Source organism: Cherax quadricarinatus, chromosome 18 (assembly GCF_038502225.1).
Source record: "Cherax quadricarinatus isolate ZL_2023a chromosome 18, ASM3850222v1, whole genome shotgun sequence".
Taxonomy (NCBI): Eukaryota; Metazoa; Arthropoda; class Malacostraca; order Decapoda; family Parastacidae; genus Cherax; species Cherax quadricarinatus.
Window position 1 is genome coordinate 40,988,619 of NC_091309.1, and position 19,459 is coordinate 41,008,077.

Consider the following 19,459-nt stretch of genomic DNA (forward strand, 5'->3'; position numbering starts at 1 on the left):
AGTAAGAATGATTGGGAAATGATCACTGTCATGTAAGTCCGGGAGAACAGACCAAGTGAAGTCTAATGCGGCGGAGGAAGAGCAGACAGAGATCGATGCGAGAGAGAGAGAGAGTCCAAGGATCAAAATGGGTGTGAGTACCTGTATTTAAAACATGGAGGGGGTGGGTGGCAAGAAAAGCCTGTAACTGAATGCCACGGGAATCACAGTGAGATTCCCCAGAGGAAATGGTGGGCATTAAAATCACCACGTAACAGAATCGGCGGCGGTAATGACGAAACAAGAAAGGCAACATCCGGAATAGATAATGCCCGAGGAGAGAGATATATAGAACAGAGCGTATACCACCTACGCAAGTGGATACGGGCTGCCGTGTAATGCAGCGAAGTACGAACAAATAGTTGATGGTACGGAATATCAGTGCAAAGAAGGGCACTTTCATTAAAGGTCCCATCAGGAAAAGGATCTGAAGAATACAATAAATTATAGCCTGAGATGGGAAAGATAACAGCAGAGTGTAATTTTGGTTCCTGTAAGCAAACACCAACAGGGGGAAACTGGGAGAGTAACATCTGAAGCTCACCCCGATTACCTCTGAGGCCGCGTATATTCCACTGTAAATAGGCCATGATTGCAAATGATAAAGATACCTGAAATCCGCAGGTAAGGGTTCCTACGGCCTAGAGGGGTTAGAAAAGTCCACATGCGGAGGCAGTGGAAAACGTTCAAGCAGCGAAGGAACGGTGCGCTGTGAAGAAAGGAGTTGCGCAGATGGAGCAGAGAAGAGAGGAGCGGAGGGTGGATCAGTGTCCATTGATGGTTTGGTCTCTGCAAATATATTCAGAGATTGCTTCACGTGTTTCGGAATTCAGAGACGTCGTATGGGAAACAATATTGGAAATGGTAGGGGGAGGATGAGTAAAGATTGGAACTGTATTGGACTGTACCAAGGTAGGGGGGGGGGCGAAAGGGTGGAGGGAACTGGAGAAGCGTGGAAGGGGACAGAAGAGGCAGAAACCTGGGAGGTGGCAGAAGAGGAAGAAACTTGGGAGGGAACAGGGGAGGAAGGTACAGTACGAGGAGAAGGGTGAACCTCTACACTTGTAACAGAGCCAGGGAGAGCAGGAGAACCAGGTACAGAGACAGGGAAGGTAAAATGAGGAGGTGGAAGATGGGTAGGAGGTGTTAACGGACCTTTTTTTGACTTTTGAGAAGTAGAGGGACGATTGGGAGGAGGTGTAATACGAGATCTCGTCGCTACTGAGGCTTGTGAGAGAACACGAAGAAGCGAGATCAGACTGAGGCGTTGAAGTAGGGACGTCCGAGCCGAGGACAGCAAAAGAATTAGATACAGGAGTGACTATGGAAGAGGTAACCACAGAGGTGGGTGCAGAAGATGGGATACCAGAAGTGGGGGGACGTTTTGAAACACTGGAATAAGAAACACGAGGAGGCGGAGGCGGAGATGAGAAACTGCCATGGCATAAGGGAGACCTTCTACCTCTTTAAGGTAACGGATTTCCCGCTCGTTTAAGTAGACTTGACAACGGCCAGACTACGAAGGGTGAGCCTCATGACAATTAAGGCAAGAGGGAGGTCGATTGCAAGACGTATTAGAATGGTCATCGGCACCACAGACTGGGCATTCGGCGATAGATATGCAATATTTCACTGGATGGCCAAATCGCCAGCAATTTCTACACTGTTGCGGTGTAGGGATCACCTTTTGAACTTTTAACCGATGTCCTGCTACATAAACTGAGGATAGGAGTTCACAGCTATCAAAAGTTAAACGAGCCACATTGCTAGGGTATCGTCTCCGCCCGCGGGCAGGAAGAACATAAGTGTCTACCTTGAGGATTGGGAGATCTTGGAGTTCCAGCTGTTCAAGAATGTCAGTGCCACATGTCTGGAAATTTTGTTGAACTATGGTATGGGGCAGAATGACGGTACCACAACAAGAATTGAGGGAATGATGTTTTTCAATAGTGACAGGAACAGTATCGATATGGGAAAGACGAGAAAGCTCATGAGCCTGGGTAGCATTCTGTATGGTGATGATGCGCGTACCGCTATTAAGAGCATGAAAAGAAATATCTTTACCAACATGGCGTAGAAGTGCCTTGCCAATGCTGTGGTCAGAAAGATAGGCAGTAGAGGAAGTCGGTCATAAAGTGAAGAATTTAGTCCATTGTGCAGTCTGAAACTGAGCATGGAAAGGTAGTCAAGGACGTGTCAATCTTTTCTGAGAAGAACGAGAAGGTGGAGAAGTATCATCAGCAGGTAATTGTCGTTGGCGTTTAGGCGTGGGACCAGAGTTGGTCCGACGTGGAACGGGTCGGCGATTCAAAAATTGCCGCACCGTATGGGGAGAGGCCGGAAGCATAGTCAGAGGAGAGCGAAGGTCAGATAAATCAAAGGAGTCAGTCGAGGCCTCAGTACCTGAAGCAGGTGAGGAAACAGCACCGGCAAGAGGTACAGAGGCATGAGGAGTGTCTGAAGAGAGTGGTCCAAAGACGAGGCGGGGTCAGAACGGGGTGCGACATCAAGAAGGGGCCCGGGGGTAGCAGGTTCATGGACTAGGGCTGCCATGATTAGGTTACTTCTTTATTTTTGTTTTTAAGAAAAAAAAAATAAAATAAAAATAAAAAAAAAGAATAAAAAAAGGGGGGACCAGGGAGGGATAGTTCCTAGGAGGAATGAAAGGGCCAGAAATCTCCCTCCGCACCCAAGAGGACCTCAGCACCGCAAGTAGCGCAGATGCAGCATGGAACCCGTGCCATACCCTACCCATCATGCCAGTAAACCGGCAATCCGGGATAGCAACCTCACATCTGCCGAGCTACCTCGGTGGACAAAAGAGGGCGGCCGGAAATCCGCCAGAAAGCATACCTCCTTCGGCCACCACCCCCGGAATTCGAAAGGTGGCTTCCAGAGATGCACCCGTCGCCCGAGAGATACCCAAAGCCACCCTCCGGGATACCGGAGAGGGATCGGGACATCCCCAGGCAATCCAGATTCCACGGCAAACTACGCCACCGCCAAGAATCTCAACGGAATGGGATGGACCCCGGTACCCTTTCCCCTACCTAGGAACTAGCATGCCTGTGGAAAAAAAAAAAAAAAAAAAAAAAAAAAGGCCAAAAAGGAAGGGCAAAAGGGTGGGGGGGAGGAGGAGGAGGAAAGGAAAAAGGGGAGGATGGAATAGGGGAGGGGAGATTGGGGGGTAATTAGGTTCGGTCTGAGGAAGAAGACCGACAGGTCTAATTCCTCAGACCAAGAGCCTCTTCACGCCAAGGAGCCCCCCCTTGAAGAGGAATGTAGTGTATAGATCACTTATCTATTCTTATTTTGCAGTAGACGAGTAGATGGAACCCTGGACCACCCAAAGGAGAAGGGCAGGTTGAGCTGGAGCTGGAGGTATCAGGATTCCCTAGTGTGTGTGTGTATTTAGGGGAGTAGTCACATCAAGGGCCATGCCTAGGTAAGGTATGCTACGTTTTTTAGGTGTTGGCTGGAATGCCTCGCCTCTGTTTTATGTTGATATAGGGACTGTTGGACCTAACGTTTTAGTGAATGTGGGGCTGGCGGTGATGCCCTCCACTGTTTGGGTCATGTCTTTTGATCCGAGGTGTTTTGGTTCTCCAGGACTTTTTCAATTTTTCCTTTTTGGATCACCGCTGGGGTGACTCCAGGGTCCTTGGAATGACATGTAGGTGACGGCCTGGGAGGTCCACCTTTTGGGGGTCTTCAGTGATGACTCCAGGGTTTTACGGCCGCAGTCCCACCAACAAGATTAATGTGCCTATCCACCCGTTGTTTTTGGGGGCCTGATATTTTCCCCTCTCCTGTGCTCTCCTGATTCTCGCAGAGGTCTGTCATGGGGAACCAGTTTTGTTTACTAAAGATTGCTGTGAGATGGGAGTGATAATGTGATGTTTTCTAAGTAGAATTTAACATGTAACATCTGTTTTTTCTTTTCTTTGAACTCCTGAAAAATGTACTTACTGTTTAAAAGTTTTTTTTGGTGGCACCTACAGTTTGGTCTGCCTTGCAACATACTGAACTTTGGTGTTACTTCATAAAACGGCATTCCTCAGGGGCACTTTTGTACAAAGTTAACTTGCTCGTTTATAAGTTTGCTTAATGTAATTTAGGTAAAATGTATCAACGCCAGCGCCTGGCCAGCACTGTGTTGTAATGGTGCCTTTTCCTAAAATAGCTGTCTAAGAGTGTGACTGTGAGCTTGTTGGGCATAGAACTTGATCACTTATGTTCGGCGAGTTTCATATGTCTGCAATCTAGTACCTCAGTTTGTTAATATTGCATATTTGTAGTACCAAAAGACCATGATTGTATGGTGGTCATTCCCCAGTTATCATTTTGCCCATTGCCTCAGACCTTAATGTGGGGCTTATCTTCTTTTTTTATTTTCTTTTTGCCTAGCGGTGTCCATAGGGACCCCGCTAGCAGAGTGAGACCTATGGTCTGGGGGTGGGGGTGTTATGCAGGGTTCTGCATGACATCGTAATGTATATATAGTGGAGAAGTGTGCCATAATAGTATGAATATTATAATTGTAAAGAATAATTTTATAATTATAATGTGCATTTGGGGGTACTGTAAAGTACTCTAACTGTAATTATAAAGAAATTCTGTTAATGATTTATTTTCCAAGGATGTTTGGGTACGCAGAGTAAGCATGGGTTGGGGGAGTCACATGACGTTAGCATGGTGTGTAGAGGCTGGCGTCGGAGATGCTGTGTATTTAAGATAAGTTTGTAGTTGTGCACTCATTTTATCTAACTCAAGCCATAGGCTCTCATATGGCTTACCTGTATGTTCACCCAGGCTCTGACATGGTCAGGGTGCTGTGGGAGGAGTGAGGAAATAAGAAATGAGGTTGGGAGTGGAGTCGAGTGGGCCTGGCGCTTACTAGGCATAGTGGTTATGGTGGCTGGACCTCAAGCCAGCTGTTGCTTGTGCACCCTCATTTGGGCATTTAGGATTAAGGTGTTTCTGTTATGTTATGTTATGGTGACTAAATAGATATATTTTCCTAATTGGGATTTTTTGCCTAACCCTCTGCTACCCAACCCCTTTAAGTACACATACTAGTTTAGCACTTTCTGTTTTGACTGGGATAGCCCTGGGTGGCCGGTTTGGGCTTGAGATGTGTGTAACTTTTACCTTTGCCCTTAGACCAGGCTCAAGCCCCTAGCTATCCCACATTTTTGCGTAACACCTGGTCATTTGTTTCAAGTCACTAATCAATCAAAGCCATAGAATTCTTCTTCATTTCCACTTCCATCAGAGTCGAGACTATCAGTTACGAAGAGGAGAGTACCAATTCACCTTGCGGCGAGGCATGGTGAACAAAGGTCACTGAGGCGGCGGTCCCACAATGCCATGTGGGCACCTACAATTTTTGTTTACGGCGCGCGCACAGAACCGTTCTCTCAGATGTAGGCCTACCAGCCTTCTCAAGCTAAATCTTACTCATTCGATAGAATTTTGGTGTAGATCTACTGTTTGGACCCTGAAAGGGTTAAGGACATATATGGAATGTGGAATAAGTGGCAAAATTTTGTGGAAAAATACCACCCTGAGCAAGCTGAAACAAGCCATCTCTGCAACATGTTCAGTGACAAAACAATGTCCCATTTTAGGCAAATTTTAAAGAGACTCCAGAAACAGAGCACTCTTAAAAGTTATTTTGTGCGACAGGGGTCCAGTGACTCAAGCTGGTTCTAGTGGCATAAAAGACAAAGAAGGGAAGTAACCCCAGATAAAGACTTGTTACCTAAAGTCTTAATGGAAGGGGATTCCCCTTCCAAACAATAAGTTCTCCCTCTCTCTCCTCTTCCCTGTCTTCCAGATGCCAGCAAGACTTCAATAAAGGTACATAAATATGATTTTGAATGTTTATTTATGTATTGTATTACTCATTTAAGTACTGTATGCAAGTTAAAATATAATCCTTAAAAAATGTATATTGTTGTGAATATTTTTGTGGGTCTGGAATGGATTAATTGTACTATTTACATTATTTCTTATGGGAAATACTGCTTCGACTTTAGGCCGTTTCAAGTTTAGGCCTAACTCCTGGAACGGATTACGGCCGAAACTCGGTTCCACTGTAGTAGGTTCACTGGTTTAGTCCCGGCCCAGGTCCTTTCCACCCTGATGAGTACCGAGTGTCTTTCTACTCTCAGAGCCCGGCCATGGGCAGCTACTGAATGAGTGACAATGAATGACTTGCCTTTTTCTTTAGGTCACCCTACCTTGGTCAGAGACTGACATTGTGTTAAAAAATAATAATGTACCAGGAAAGGGGCACAGTTTTGTAATACTAAACACAGCTGACCACCAGTTAACATGAGAGTTACATTCATTAAAATGGTGTGTAATCAAAAAATTATGTAAAATGAACTTACGAACATATGGGAAACATAGGGTTTGTAAAAGAAAAAGTTGCAACTGTATGGGAGATGTAGTTGGGGTTAGAGTGGTTGGGGTATGGGGATTAGGGTTTACACAGGAGGGTCAGAGCAGCTGGGGTGAGAAGAGGTTCACTGCGAGGACTGCTGGTTTGAGGGTGGGGATCAAATGATGGAGGACTGGGGACGGGAGCTGTAGGCTGGTGTTCAGAGGTGGAGGGTGCTGGAGATTTGAGAGGTGTGAACAGGAAAAAGCTGGAAGCAACGAGGCAGTGTGATGGTGGGAGGGTGATGGGGATTAGGCATGATGGGTAACTGGAGGCTTCCAGGGTTGAGTGTGCAGTTGATGGTGCAAGTAATAATGAGGAAGGTAAGTGGTTACATGACTAGGTGTGAGAGCTGTGAAAGCATGAGTGAAGTGTGGACATGGGAGTGGGGTTATGTGGGCTTGAATCTGTGGGTGAGTAGTGTGGGTGAAAGGTGAGGGTGTGCCAATGCCTGGTGTATATGGCAGAGTGGATGATGGGTAACTGGTTGGAAGGTGGTGTGGTTAGTAATAAGTGGTAACTAAATGATTAGAGACTGGTTAGCATGTTAAGAGAAACACTGAGCAAAATGTGGGCATGAGGTTGTGGGGAAATGGTGTGGGTGAGGTTGTTGGGGTGGACAAGGTGTGGTCTCGAGGTAGTAGGAAAATGTGACCATAGGGGAATGGTGTAGGTGTAGCCATGGGAGAATTCTTTGGTGGGTTGTGCCAATGGAGGATTCTGGTTGGGATGGTGTAGGTGAAGGCATGTGGCCATGGGGGAGTTGTGTGGGTGGAAGTTATCACTTGCATGACAGGAGACAGGAGGCGTAAAGCAGTATGACGAAGGCATGTGGCCGAGGTATAATTTTGGATGTGTACATGGAGAGCACTGTGGAGAGGGTGATTGTGTACATTAAGGCATCCCCAATAAGACAATGGGCATGCCTGTATAATCACCACATGACAGAGGAAAGAACCTGGCTTGTGCCACACTTTTCCCCTACATTAACTCGGTCATATATGCCACAATTTATTAACCGTGTTAATATAAAAAAAAAAAAAAGATGCATATTAACCAATGATCTACTGAACAACTAGGCACTAAATACCAACCTTAAACAGCTACAGAAGACTTGAATGTAATAACATACCTAAATTTAAGGCCAAAGCTAAGGGGTATCTAAATCACGAAGCTGAAGGAAGCAAAGTGACCTTTTATATTTGCATCAAGTAACTCACCTGTGACAGATAATGTATTAGCTGTAATTATGGCTGATGATATTTGTTCAATTAAAGACAGCCAACATATGCATGTGCCTCAGAAAGATGCAAAACAAAAGGAACTTCAATGAAAATAAATCAAACTATGATAAACATTTAAAACATCAATTTGTAAAAAATAACATTTAAAATTAATCTGAATAAGCAATACAACTTCAACACAATATGAGTCGCATTAATCCTCTTAAACTGCAATTATTAACAACATAAAACGATACTTATACAAGTAATTTTTCTTAGCCTTAATGTAATAGTGAATGTTCTCCAGCTTGTATGAAAACCATTATATTTACCCTGAGGTGATCCTCTGAGCTGAACTCTGACATAACCAACATTTCCAGAGTTGAGCCCTCTTAAGTAGACTGAAGTTGTTGGTGCTGTGCTGTGTATGGTCCAACAGGATTGTTAGCAGAACCAGCAGGAGGTCCAGCAGGAGGTCCAACAGAAGGTCCCTCAGGATTGTTAGCAGGACCAGCAAGAGGCCCAACAGAAGGTCTCACAGGATTGTTAGCAGGACCAGCAAAAGGCCCAATATGTCAGGCATGAGTGCCACAGAAGACACAACAGCCTCTTCTGCAATCTCATCACCTTCAGGTGCCAGAGTTGTGTGATACTGAACAAGAGTGAAGTTATCATTGGTATCACTGAAACCAATTGTGGGATAAATGGTGACAAAAAGGTGCCAGGGGCACCAGGAGGGAAGAAGTGCCAGGGGCACCTGGAGGGAAGAAGTACCTGGGGCAAGCCTTCCTGAGTGTGCATTCCCTGGAGTACTATTGCTCTACTCCTGGCATACACTCAGAGAAAACAAACTACTATCACCATTGATATGTCCCTCCAACCTTCCAAGTCATCACTACCAGGATGTCTTGTAGTTCCTGGTGAATCGGGGGGAGGGGGGAATGTTGTGTTTCACGCCCACAGGAGTCTCAGAAGGTACCACATGATGCCTAGGAAGGACACTCAACTTCTTGTTCCTCATAGGACCACCCATGCATTCTGACTTGGATGTTTCTGCCAGAAAAGCATTGACAGTATTTACGTCAGGGGTGTTTCTTGCCAAGGTGCAGCCCTCCATGGCATCTGCCCAGGTGAAAGAACAAGTGTACAGTTTTTAATTTTTTAATTTTAAGTTTTGACAATAAAAAAGAGCTTCTAAAGTCTAATCTCTGAATTATGCAGCATCTTATATGTTCAATAAATGTCACTGGTAATTTTAGCTATCAAATAATGTTCAATATTATTTCTGTCAAGCAGTGTCTTACCTGCCATTACATGAAGGTTAAAGAGGACTTGAGAGGCTACTGGTACAAGTGCTAAGGTAACGACCATCATCATACACACTGCCATGGATGAACCTCATACTGATATTCACCTGAATGATACACATCAGAATCAGAAAGTCACATCTTCACTACACCTGTTATTTACATTTACTGTAGATTTTTCCACTGGTGGCTAGTTCATTGTGCACCATTTATCCATTTGATGAAGATTAAAAAGGCACAACACAGTGGAACCTTGGTTGTCAAATTTAATTCATTCCAAGTGTCAATTCAACAACCAAAACAGACAACCACCAAAGAAATTTTTCCCATAAAGAATAATGTAAAAAGAATTAATCCATTCCAGACCCCAAATTACAATATAACAATTTATTAATAATAATGTACTACTTCATAAAACAATATGTAAAATTATACAGCAAACAGAAGCTGTAAAAAGGAATACTAAATGAAAATTTAACTGCCTCTTAACCCTTTGACTGTCGAGACCCCAAAGCCTGAAGCGTCTCTCTCTCTGTCTTGCAAAATATTAACCCTTTGACTGTCGCGGCCGTATATATAGGTCTTACGAGGTACCGTGTTTGACGTATATATACTCAAATTCTAGCGGCTTCAAATCAAGCAGGAGAAAGCTGGTAGGCCCACATGTGAGAGAATGGGTCTGTGTGGTCAGTGTGCACCATATAAAAAAAATCCTGAAGCACGCAGTGCATAATGAGAAAAAAATAACTCCGACCGTTTTTTTTAATTAAAATGCCAACTTTGTGGTCTATTTTCGTATAGTATTTATTGTTGTATTCTCGTTTTCTTGGTCTCATTTGATAGAATGGAAAACATATAGAAATAGAGGTGATTTTGATTGATTTTACTATAAAAAGAACCTAGAAATGGAGCTCAAAATAGGGGAAATGTTTGATTTTTGCCAATGTTCAAAAGTAAACAAATGATGCCATTGTCCAATAAATGTCCAACTAGCCATTCTAATATGCAGTCATGAATGGGTTGATGTTATTTATACAATTATTACAGTATTGCAGTAGTCTGCATAATAGTAAGTCTTCTATTTTTTGTTCGAATAAAAATTCAAAATAGAAAGCAAGAGTAATATCAGAGGGGCCTGGAGACATGACTGATGAGCAAAGATGATGTTATTTTAGAGCCAGGAATGTCTGCATTGTTCATTCTGGACCTTATTTTGAAATTGTCATATTTTTTAGTTTTCGTGAAATTGGCCAAATTGCAAATTTCTGACCACATTATTAGGTAGTTGAAATCGGTAAATGGGCGGTTTCTTGTACTCAATCGATAGAAAAAATGGAGTTCTAAAGAAATAGCTATGAGTTTGGGCGACTGGAACAAGGGAATTAGCCGAAAATAGGGCTCAAAGTGGGCGAAATCGCCAATTTGTAAACAGCGCCGAGGTCGCTAACTTCGCGAGAGCATAATTCCGTCAGTTTTCCATCAAATTTCGTTTTTTTGGTGTCATTACAATCGGGAAAAGATTCTCTATCATTTCATAAGAAATTTTTTTTTTTTTTTTTTTTTAATTTTGCGACACCAGGAGACACCTCAGGATTGGGGGTTGCGACAGTCAAAGGGTTAAAAAAATAAAAAAAAAATTTCTTATGAAATGACAGAGAATCTTTTCCTGATGGTAATGACACCAAAAGTACAAAATTTAATGGAAAACTTACGGAATTATGTTCTTGCAAAGTTAGCGATCTTATGCATCAGCAATTTCGCCCACTTTGAGCCCTATTTTTGGTCAATTCCATTCTTACAGTCGACCAAACTCATAGCTATTTCTTTAGAACTCCGTTTGTTCTATCAACTGAGTACAAGAAACAGCCCATTTACCAATTTCAACTATCCAATAAAGTGGTAAGAAATTGGCAATTTGGTCAATTTCACGGAAATTAACCCTTTGACTGTTTCAGCTGTATATAGTCTTACAAGCCTGTTTCTAACATATATTAATATGTTTCCAACATATATTATGTTTCTGACACAATACGCGTAAATTCTAGCAGCTTCATATCAAGCGGGAGAAAGCTGGTAGGCCTATATGCGAGAAAATAAGTCTCAATGGTTAGTTTGCACACTATAAAAAAAATTCGGGGAGCCAGTGGTGGATTGTGGGAATGCCATTTCAGTAGTTCTTGTTCAGCATGCCTAGCAGTAAGAAGTATGTGACTCCCCGGTGAACCTGGGACTGTTCTCTTCCAAAGTGATGGCTCTAACACAAATGGAAGTGTCAGTGAAGATGAATTTCATGGTTTTGAAGAGTTTGTGACTGAAAGCAATGCCCAGGATACCAGAAGGGAGAAAGAAAGGAGCAAGAAAAAGGAGAAAGAAAAAGAATGAGAAAAAGAAGAAAGAAGAAGAAAGGAGAAAAAGATAATTAGCTAGGAAGGATGGTGGGGAAGCAAGCATGGGACCCCACTGTGTTGACAGGCAGTACAGGAGTAATTATATAATACATGCATGTCATTTTGACAGCTGCTAGACCCTGACTCACCACATTTAGAAATCCACATACGCGCACACACACAAACACAAACTTCCTGAAGATAATAGCAGCTCTAGGAAAATGTCCAGTGACTATACAGGTCTGGCATCAGTGGGACCTGTAGTGTTCCGGATTACTGAGTTTGCCGGATTACAGAGTGGTTAGATTAGAATACACTTAATAAAATTAACCAACTTGACTTGCACAAAGTTCATTGAACATCGGCAAAAACCGAACATTTCCGCTACTTTGAGCTCAATTTCAAGATATTTTCATCACGAAAGCAATCAAAATCATGTCTATTTCTGTTATATATCTTCCATTCTATCAAATGAGACCAAAAAAACGAGAATACAACCATAAAAACCATATGAAAATATACCACAAAGAGGCGGTTAATGGCTGAGAAGTGAACTCCCTTATTCATCATCTGTCTTTTTTATTTTTGGTGTACATTAAGAAGCATCTTTCCATCATACATTGCCCAAGTTTCAATGAGATAGCCCAACAAACAACTGAGAAAAAACAATATTTACCAAAAATCATGGCAAGCCCAAGCCAGGTACTGGAAATAAGTCACTGACTTTTTTGGGTTATCCTAGGTTCTCTATACATACACTGCTATGTATGATAATCTAATCTATGTAACTGTATTTGTGTATAGTACCTGAATAAACTAACTTACTTCAAGTCTGTCGACTGAGTACAAGAAACTGCCCATTCACCTATTTCAACTACCCAATAAAGTGGTCAGAAATTGGCAATTTGGCCAATTTCACAGATGCCAATTTCAAAATAGGGTCAGAATAGACAATGCAGACATTCCTGGCACTAATATAACATTTTCTCTGTTCATTAGTCATGGCTCCAGGCCCCTCTTATATTACTCTTGCTTACCATTTGGAATTTTTATTCACACAAAAAAATAGAAGATTTACAGTTATGCAGACTACTGCATTATTGTAATAATTGTATAATTAATGTCAACCCATTCTTGACTGCGTATTGGAATTTGGACTGGTAGGCAGACAGGTATTGGATGGTGACGTCATTTGTTTACTCCACAATCGCTAAAGAATAGACCTTTTCTGCTACTGTGAGCGCAATTTCAAGGTACTTTTCATCATGAAAGCAATCAAAATCATATCTATTTCTGAAATATATCTTCCATTCTAACAAACGAGGCCAAAAAAACAAGAATACAGGTCTCCCTCAACATTCACATTTTCAACTTTCACGGGCTTCACACATTCGCGAATTCCCAACCGCCAAATTCCCAGCCACCAAATTCCCAGCCGCCAAATCATATTTAAGTTTCCCGCCACGTGCGAGTCCCTACTACCCTCCCTCCGACCCCCGCAACTGGCAGCCAGCCCTCCCACCACTCAGTGTGGTTGAGTGTTTTTTTTATTCATTATTTGCTATTAAACTACAGTATAAATAATGTAAACCCATTCATGACTGCATATTGGAATGGCTATTCGGACAGGTATTAGACGGTGACATCATGTGTTTACTCTTGAACACTGCAAAGAATTAAACATTTCTGCTACAGCTAATAATAACGATTTTTTTTTTTTTCAGTAAGTCGGTCGTCTCCCACCGAGGCAGGGTGACCCAAAAAAGAAAGAAAATCCCCAAAAAGAAAATACTTTCATCATCATTCAACACTTTCACCACACTCACACATTATCACTGCTTTTGCAGAGGTGCTCGGAATACAACAGCTTAGAAGCATATACGTATAAAGATACACAACATATCCCTCCAAACTGCCAATATCCCAAATCCCTCCTTTAAAGTGCAGGCATTGTACTTCCCATTTCCAGGACTCAAGTCCGACTATATGAAAATAACCGGTTTCCCTGAATCCCTTCACTAAATATTACCCTGCTCACACTCCAACAGATCGTCAGGTCCCAAGTATCATTCGTCTCCATTCACTCCTATCTAACACGCTCATGCACGCTTGCTGGAAGTCCAAGCCCCTCGCCCACAAAACCTCCTTTACCCCCTCTTTCCAACCCTTTCGAGGACGACCCCTACCCCTCTTTCCTTCCCCTATAGATTTATATGCTTTCCATGTCATTCTACTTTGATCCATTCTCTCTAAATGACCAAACCACCTCAACAACCCCTCTTCTGCCCTCTGACTAATGCTTTTATTAACTCCACACCTTCTCCTAATTTCCACACTCCAAATTTTCTGCATAATATTTACACCACACATTGCCCTTAGACAGGACATCTCCACTGCCTCCAACCGTCTCCTCGCTGCTGCATTTACCACCCAAGCTTCACATCCATATAAGAGTGTTGGTACTACTATACTTTCATACATTCCCTTCTTTGCCTCCATAGATAACGTTTTTTGACTCCACATATACCTCAACGCACCACTCACCTTTTTTCCCTCATCAATTCTATGATTAACCTCATCCTTCATAAATCCATCCGCCGACACGTCAACTCCCAAGTATCTGAAAACATTCACTTCTTCCATACTCCTCCTCCCCAATTTGATATCCATTTTTTCTTTATCTAAATCATTTGATACTCTCATCACCTTACTCTTTTCTATGTTCACTTTCAACTTTCTACCTTTACACACATTCTCAAACTCATCCACTAACCTTTGCAATTTTTCTTTAGAATCTCCCATAAGCACAGTATCATCAGCAAAAAGTAACTGTCAATTCCCATTTTGAATTTGATTCCCCATAATTTAATCCCACCCCTCTCCCGAACACCCTAGCATTTACTTCCTTTACAACCCCATCTATAAATATATTAAACAACCATGGTGACATTACACATCCCTGTCTAAGACCTACTTTTACCGGGAAGTATTCTCCCTCTCTTCTACACACCCTAACCTGAGCCTCACTATCCTCATAAAAGCTCTTTACAGCATTTAGTAACTTACCACCTATTCCATAAACTTGCAACATCTGCCACATTGCTCCTCTATCCACTATCATATGCCTTTTCTAAATCCTCCCGTAGTTTATACACTTTCACCTCCCTCTTACTTGTTGTTGCCACCTTCCTCTTTTCCCATCTACCTCTTACTCTAACTGTAGCTACAACTAAATAATGATCTGACATATCAGTTGCCCCTCTATAAACATGTACATCCTGGAGCCTACCCATCAACCTTTTATCCACCAATACATAATCTAACAAACTACTTTCATTACGTGCTACATCATACCTTGTATATTTATTTATCCTCTTTTTCATAAAATATGTATTACTTATTATCAAATTTCTTTCTACACATAGCTCAATTAAAGGCTCCCCATTTACATTTACCCCTGGCACCCCAAATTTACCTACTACTCCCTCCATAACATTTTTACCCACTTTAGCATTGAAATCCCCAACCACCATTACTCTCACACTTGATTCAAAACTCCCCACGCATTCACTCAACATTTCCCAGAATCTCTCTCTCTCCTCTACACTTCTTTCTTCTCCAGGTGCATACACGCTTACTATAACCCGCTTTTCACATCCAATCTTCATTTTACTCCACATAATCCTTGAATTTATGCATTTGTAGTCCCTCTTTTCCTGCCATAGCTTATCCTTCAACATTATTGCTACTCCTTCTTTAGCTCTAACTCTATTTGAAACCCCTGACCTAATCCCATTTATTCCTCTCCATTGAAACTCTCCCACCCCCTTCAGCTTTGTTTCACTTAAAGCCAGGACATCCAGTTTCTTCATAATAACGATGATAATAATAATAATAATAATAATAATAATAATAATAATAATAATAATAATAATAAATACGATATAATTGAAGAAGGAAATTGTACAAAAATATGAGGGAGAGGTTGACACATCGTCAGTTTGACTTTGTTTATGCTGGAATGAACATTAGTCTCCCTGCTCTTCCAAACATTTCACAATAATTCATTGTGTTTGGTGCTTGTAGATTGAGTGTGATTGGAGTGGTAGAGGCAGTGATTGAGGCAATGGTATTTAATAACATACATGTTAATAATAATACATGTTATTAACAATATGTACTATTATTATTTATAACATATATGTTATTAAATACCACTGCCTCAACCGCTGAATTATTGTGAAATGTTTGGAAGAGCAGGGAGACTAATGTTCACTCCAGCATAAACAAAGTCACACTGACGATGTGTCAACCACTCCCTCGTACATGTATTTTTGTACAATTTCCTTCTTCAATTATATCGTATTTATTATTATTAATTATTATTATTATTATTATTATTATTATTATTACTATTGTTATTATTAGCAATAGCAGAAATGTTCGATTCTTTGCTGTGTTCAAGAGTAAACACATGATGTCACCGTCTAATACCTTTCCTAATAGCCATTCCAATATGCAGTCATGAATGGGTTTAAATTATTTATTCTGTAGCTTAATAGCAAATAATGAACAAACAAAACACTCACCACACTGAGTGGTGGGAGGGCTGGCTGCCAGTTGCGGGGGTCGGAGGGAGGGTAGTAAGGACTCGCATTGGTGGAGGCAGTGGTGGAGTCTGTGGTATCTAATAACATACATGTTATTAACATACATGTTATTAAATAACATACATTATTAAAGCATAACATGTATATAGTATTTAGTACAATTTACGACTTTTCATGTATTTTATGATTATTAATGGTTCAACAAGTTAAGGAAGCAGTATATTAATATATTTCCCTACAATATACTGGGGCACCAAACATTCACAGTTTTTCAACATTCGCGAGGCTCTTGATCCCCTAACCTTCGCGAATGTTGAGGAGACCTGTATAACCATAAAAACCATACAAAAATATACCGCTAAGCGGCCGCTAATGGCTGAGAAGTGAACTCCGCTATTTATGGTCTGATTTCTTTCATTTTTGGTGTACATTTAAGAAGCATCTTTCCATCATACATTGCCCAAGTTTCAATAAGATAACCAAACAAACAAATGAGAAAATAGCAATAATAATAATAATTTACTACATGTACATGTACAAGGGATACAAACATAGCTGACATCAGTGACATACTACTACAGTGGTCCCTCGTTTTTCGTAATTATTCCGTTCCTGGAGGCGCTACTATAAACGAAATTTATGATTTGCGAATCAATTTTCCCCATAAGAAATAATGTAAATACAATTAATCTGTTCCTGACACTCAGAAGTATTAAAACAAAAAATTTTCTTACATGAAATATACATGTAGTACATAAACAATACAATGGAAAATGATGAATGAAACATTAACAGCATAACACTTACCTTTATTGGAGATTCTTCTTAGTGTATGGGAGACTGGAGGAGGAGAGAGATTGGATTATTTACAGTTTGGAAGGGGAATCCCCTTCCAGCAACACCTCAGGTACCAATTGCTTCTCTGGTGTTGCTTCTCTTCTCTGTTTCTTACTGCCACTAGGACCACCTTGAGAGTCACTCTAGTCCTGTCTCACAAAGTAACTGTGGAGAGAGCTCTGTTTCTGGCGTCTCTAACACTTCCCTAAAATGGCCCAAGACTTTGTCACTGTACATATTTCTCACCTTTACCACAGGCTTGGCACTAGGAGCTTTCTTTGGAGCCATGGTAGCTTATTTAATACTTGCAAGCACTAAAATGAGTGGAAAACTGTATTATGAAATATTTCGTAGGAGCACTTGAGGGGACCTTCACTCACTGGTAAACAATGCCAGACTGGCTGGGTAGGGAGGCCTCCCCGGCTCACACCGTGCGTACGCGTCCCGGACGAACTACCATTCGCGAGTCAACCTATGAAAAGCGAGTCCATGTTTATACGAAAATACCCCATGATTGGCGAAATTTACGATTGCCGAGAACTACGAAAAGCGAGGGACCACTGTATATAGAAAGCCACCTGCTATGCAGAATATTTCAAGCAAATTAGGTCAGTGGCCCAGGATAACACCCACACCAGTCGACTAATACCCAGGTACCCATTTACTGATGGGTAAACAGACAACAGGTGTAAAGAAACACTCCCAATGTTTCTACCCTGGCTGGGAATCGAATACTATTTACCAAAAAACTTACAGTGGATCCTCGCATACCGTTGGCATCACATAACGTTAAATCCGCATACCGATACATTTTATCACTAAAATTTTGCCTCGCATACCGCTAAAAAACTCGCTCAACGCTATTCGTCCGAGACACTTCTAATGTGCGGCCTGAGTCAGCTTCACATGTTCCGCCGGTGGCATTGTTTACAAGCCAGCCTCCGCGGTAACATCAAAGCATACAATCGGAACATTTCGTATTACAGCGTTTTTGGTGATTTCATCTGCAAAGTAAGTGACCATGGGCCCCAAGAAAGCCTCTAGTGCTAACCCAGTGGTAAAAAGGGTGAGAAATACTATTATACCACAGTCAGCTGCTGCTGCACCACGATCAGCTGTTGCTTGACCAGTCAGCTGTTGCTGGATCAGTCAGCTGCTGTTGCACCTCGATCAGCTGTTGCTGGACCAGTCAGCTGTTGCTGGATCAGTCAGCTGTTGCTGGATCAGTCAGCTGTTGCTGGACCAGTCAGCTGTTGCTGGATCAGTCAGCTGTTGCTGGACCAGTCAGCTGTTGCTGGATCAGTCAGCTGTTGCTGGATCAGTCAGCTGCTGCTGCACCACGATCAGCTGTTGCTGGACCAGTCAGCTGTTGCTAGATCAGTCAGCTGCTGCTGCACCACGATCAGCTGTTGCTGGACCAGTCAGCTGTTGCTGGATCAGACAGCTGCTGTTGCACCATCAGCTGTTTCTGAACATGACTCGTACCGAACCTGTCCGTCCAGCCTGAGCGCCTGCCTTGCCATCATTGTTTACAAGCCAGGGTGGCCGGTTGCATGCATACATTCGATACATTTTGTATTATTCCATTATTTATAGTGATTGTAACTGCTAAATAAGCCACCATGGGCCCAAAGAAAGCTTCTAGTGCCAACCCTGTGGTAAAAAGGGTGATAAATACTATCGTACCACAGTCAGCTGCTGCTGCACCACAGCTGCAGCTGCACCATGGTCAGCTGTTGCTGCACCACAGCTGCTGCTGCACCATGGTCAGCTGCACCACAGCTGCTGCTGCACCATGGTCAGCTGCACCACAGCTGTTGTTGCTGCACCACCATCAGCTGTATTACTCGAAAATGTGGAGAGTGTGTTGGTGTGGCTTAACGTGAAACAATTACCGAGAAACGATCAACCCCGGAGGGTTAGTCACCCAGGATAACCCAAGAAAGTCAGTGCATCATCGAGGACTCTCTAACTTATTTCCATTGGAGTCCTTAATCTTGTCCCCCTGGATGCGACCCATATTATTATTATTATAATCAAAAAGAAGCGCTAAGCCACAAGGACTATACAGCGCTGCAGGGCAGGAAGGAAGCGAGGGCATCAGGTGGCAAAAGGGAGATGGATGAGCAACAGGTTACGGATAACAGCGGGGCAGTGGATGGTGAAAGGGTAAAGGGCAGCAAGAGACTGAACCAAAAAGGGCTGAGGGGAGTGCGAAAAGTATCATCAGAGTTTGTGGAGTAAATCAGTCGTTGTCAAGAAGTCAATGAGAGAGTCAGGATTAAAGGAGGGTCCATCAGCAAGAAGGGAAGGTAAAGAGAGAGTAGGAGAACGAAGACGACGTTGGAGGTAAATTCTGCGTGCTCGTTGATAGAGAGGGCAGTCTAACAGAATGTGGCTAATCGATACTGGAACTTGACACTGCTCACAGAGAGGAACAGGGTGCCTCTCCATGAGATACCCATGAGTAAGACGAGTGTGGCCAATGCGAAGGCGGGAGAGAGTGGTCTCCCAACTTCGGCACTGATGACAAGAAGATGGCCAGTAACCTATGCTCGGTTTAATAGAATGAAGTTTGTTACCGAGCAGAGTTGACCAACGTTGTTGC

General features: G+C 42.4%; 1 long non-coding RNA gene across 3 annotated transcripts in view; it reads right to left on the reverse strand.

The window, feature by feature from the left end:
- Positions 1-7,840: 7,840 nt before the first annotated feature.
- LOC128689510 (uncharacterized) overlaps positions 7,841-19,459 on the reverse strand; it is an 85,320-nt gene continuing 73,701 nt past the window's right edge. For 2 of the 3 annotated variants that reach the window (XR_011392162.1, XR_011392163.1), the window contains 2 exons: positions 9,015-9,124; positions 7,841-8,832 (listed from right to left, as the gene is read on the reverse strand). This is a non-coding gene — a long non-coding RNA (uncharacterized lncRNA). Of the gene's footprint in view, positions 8,833-9,014; positions 9,125-15,993; positions 16,092-19,459 lie in introns of all 3 variants that reach the window. The other variant, XR_011392164.1, reaches the window with a different exon arrangement.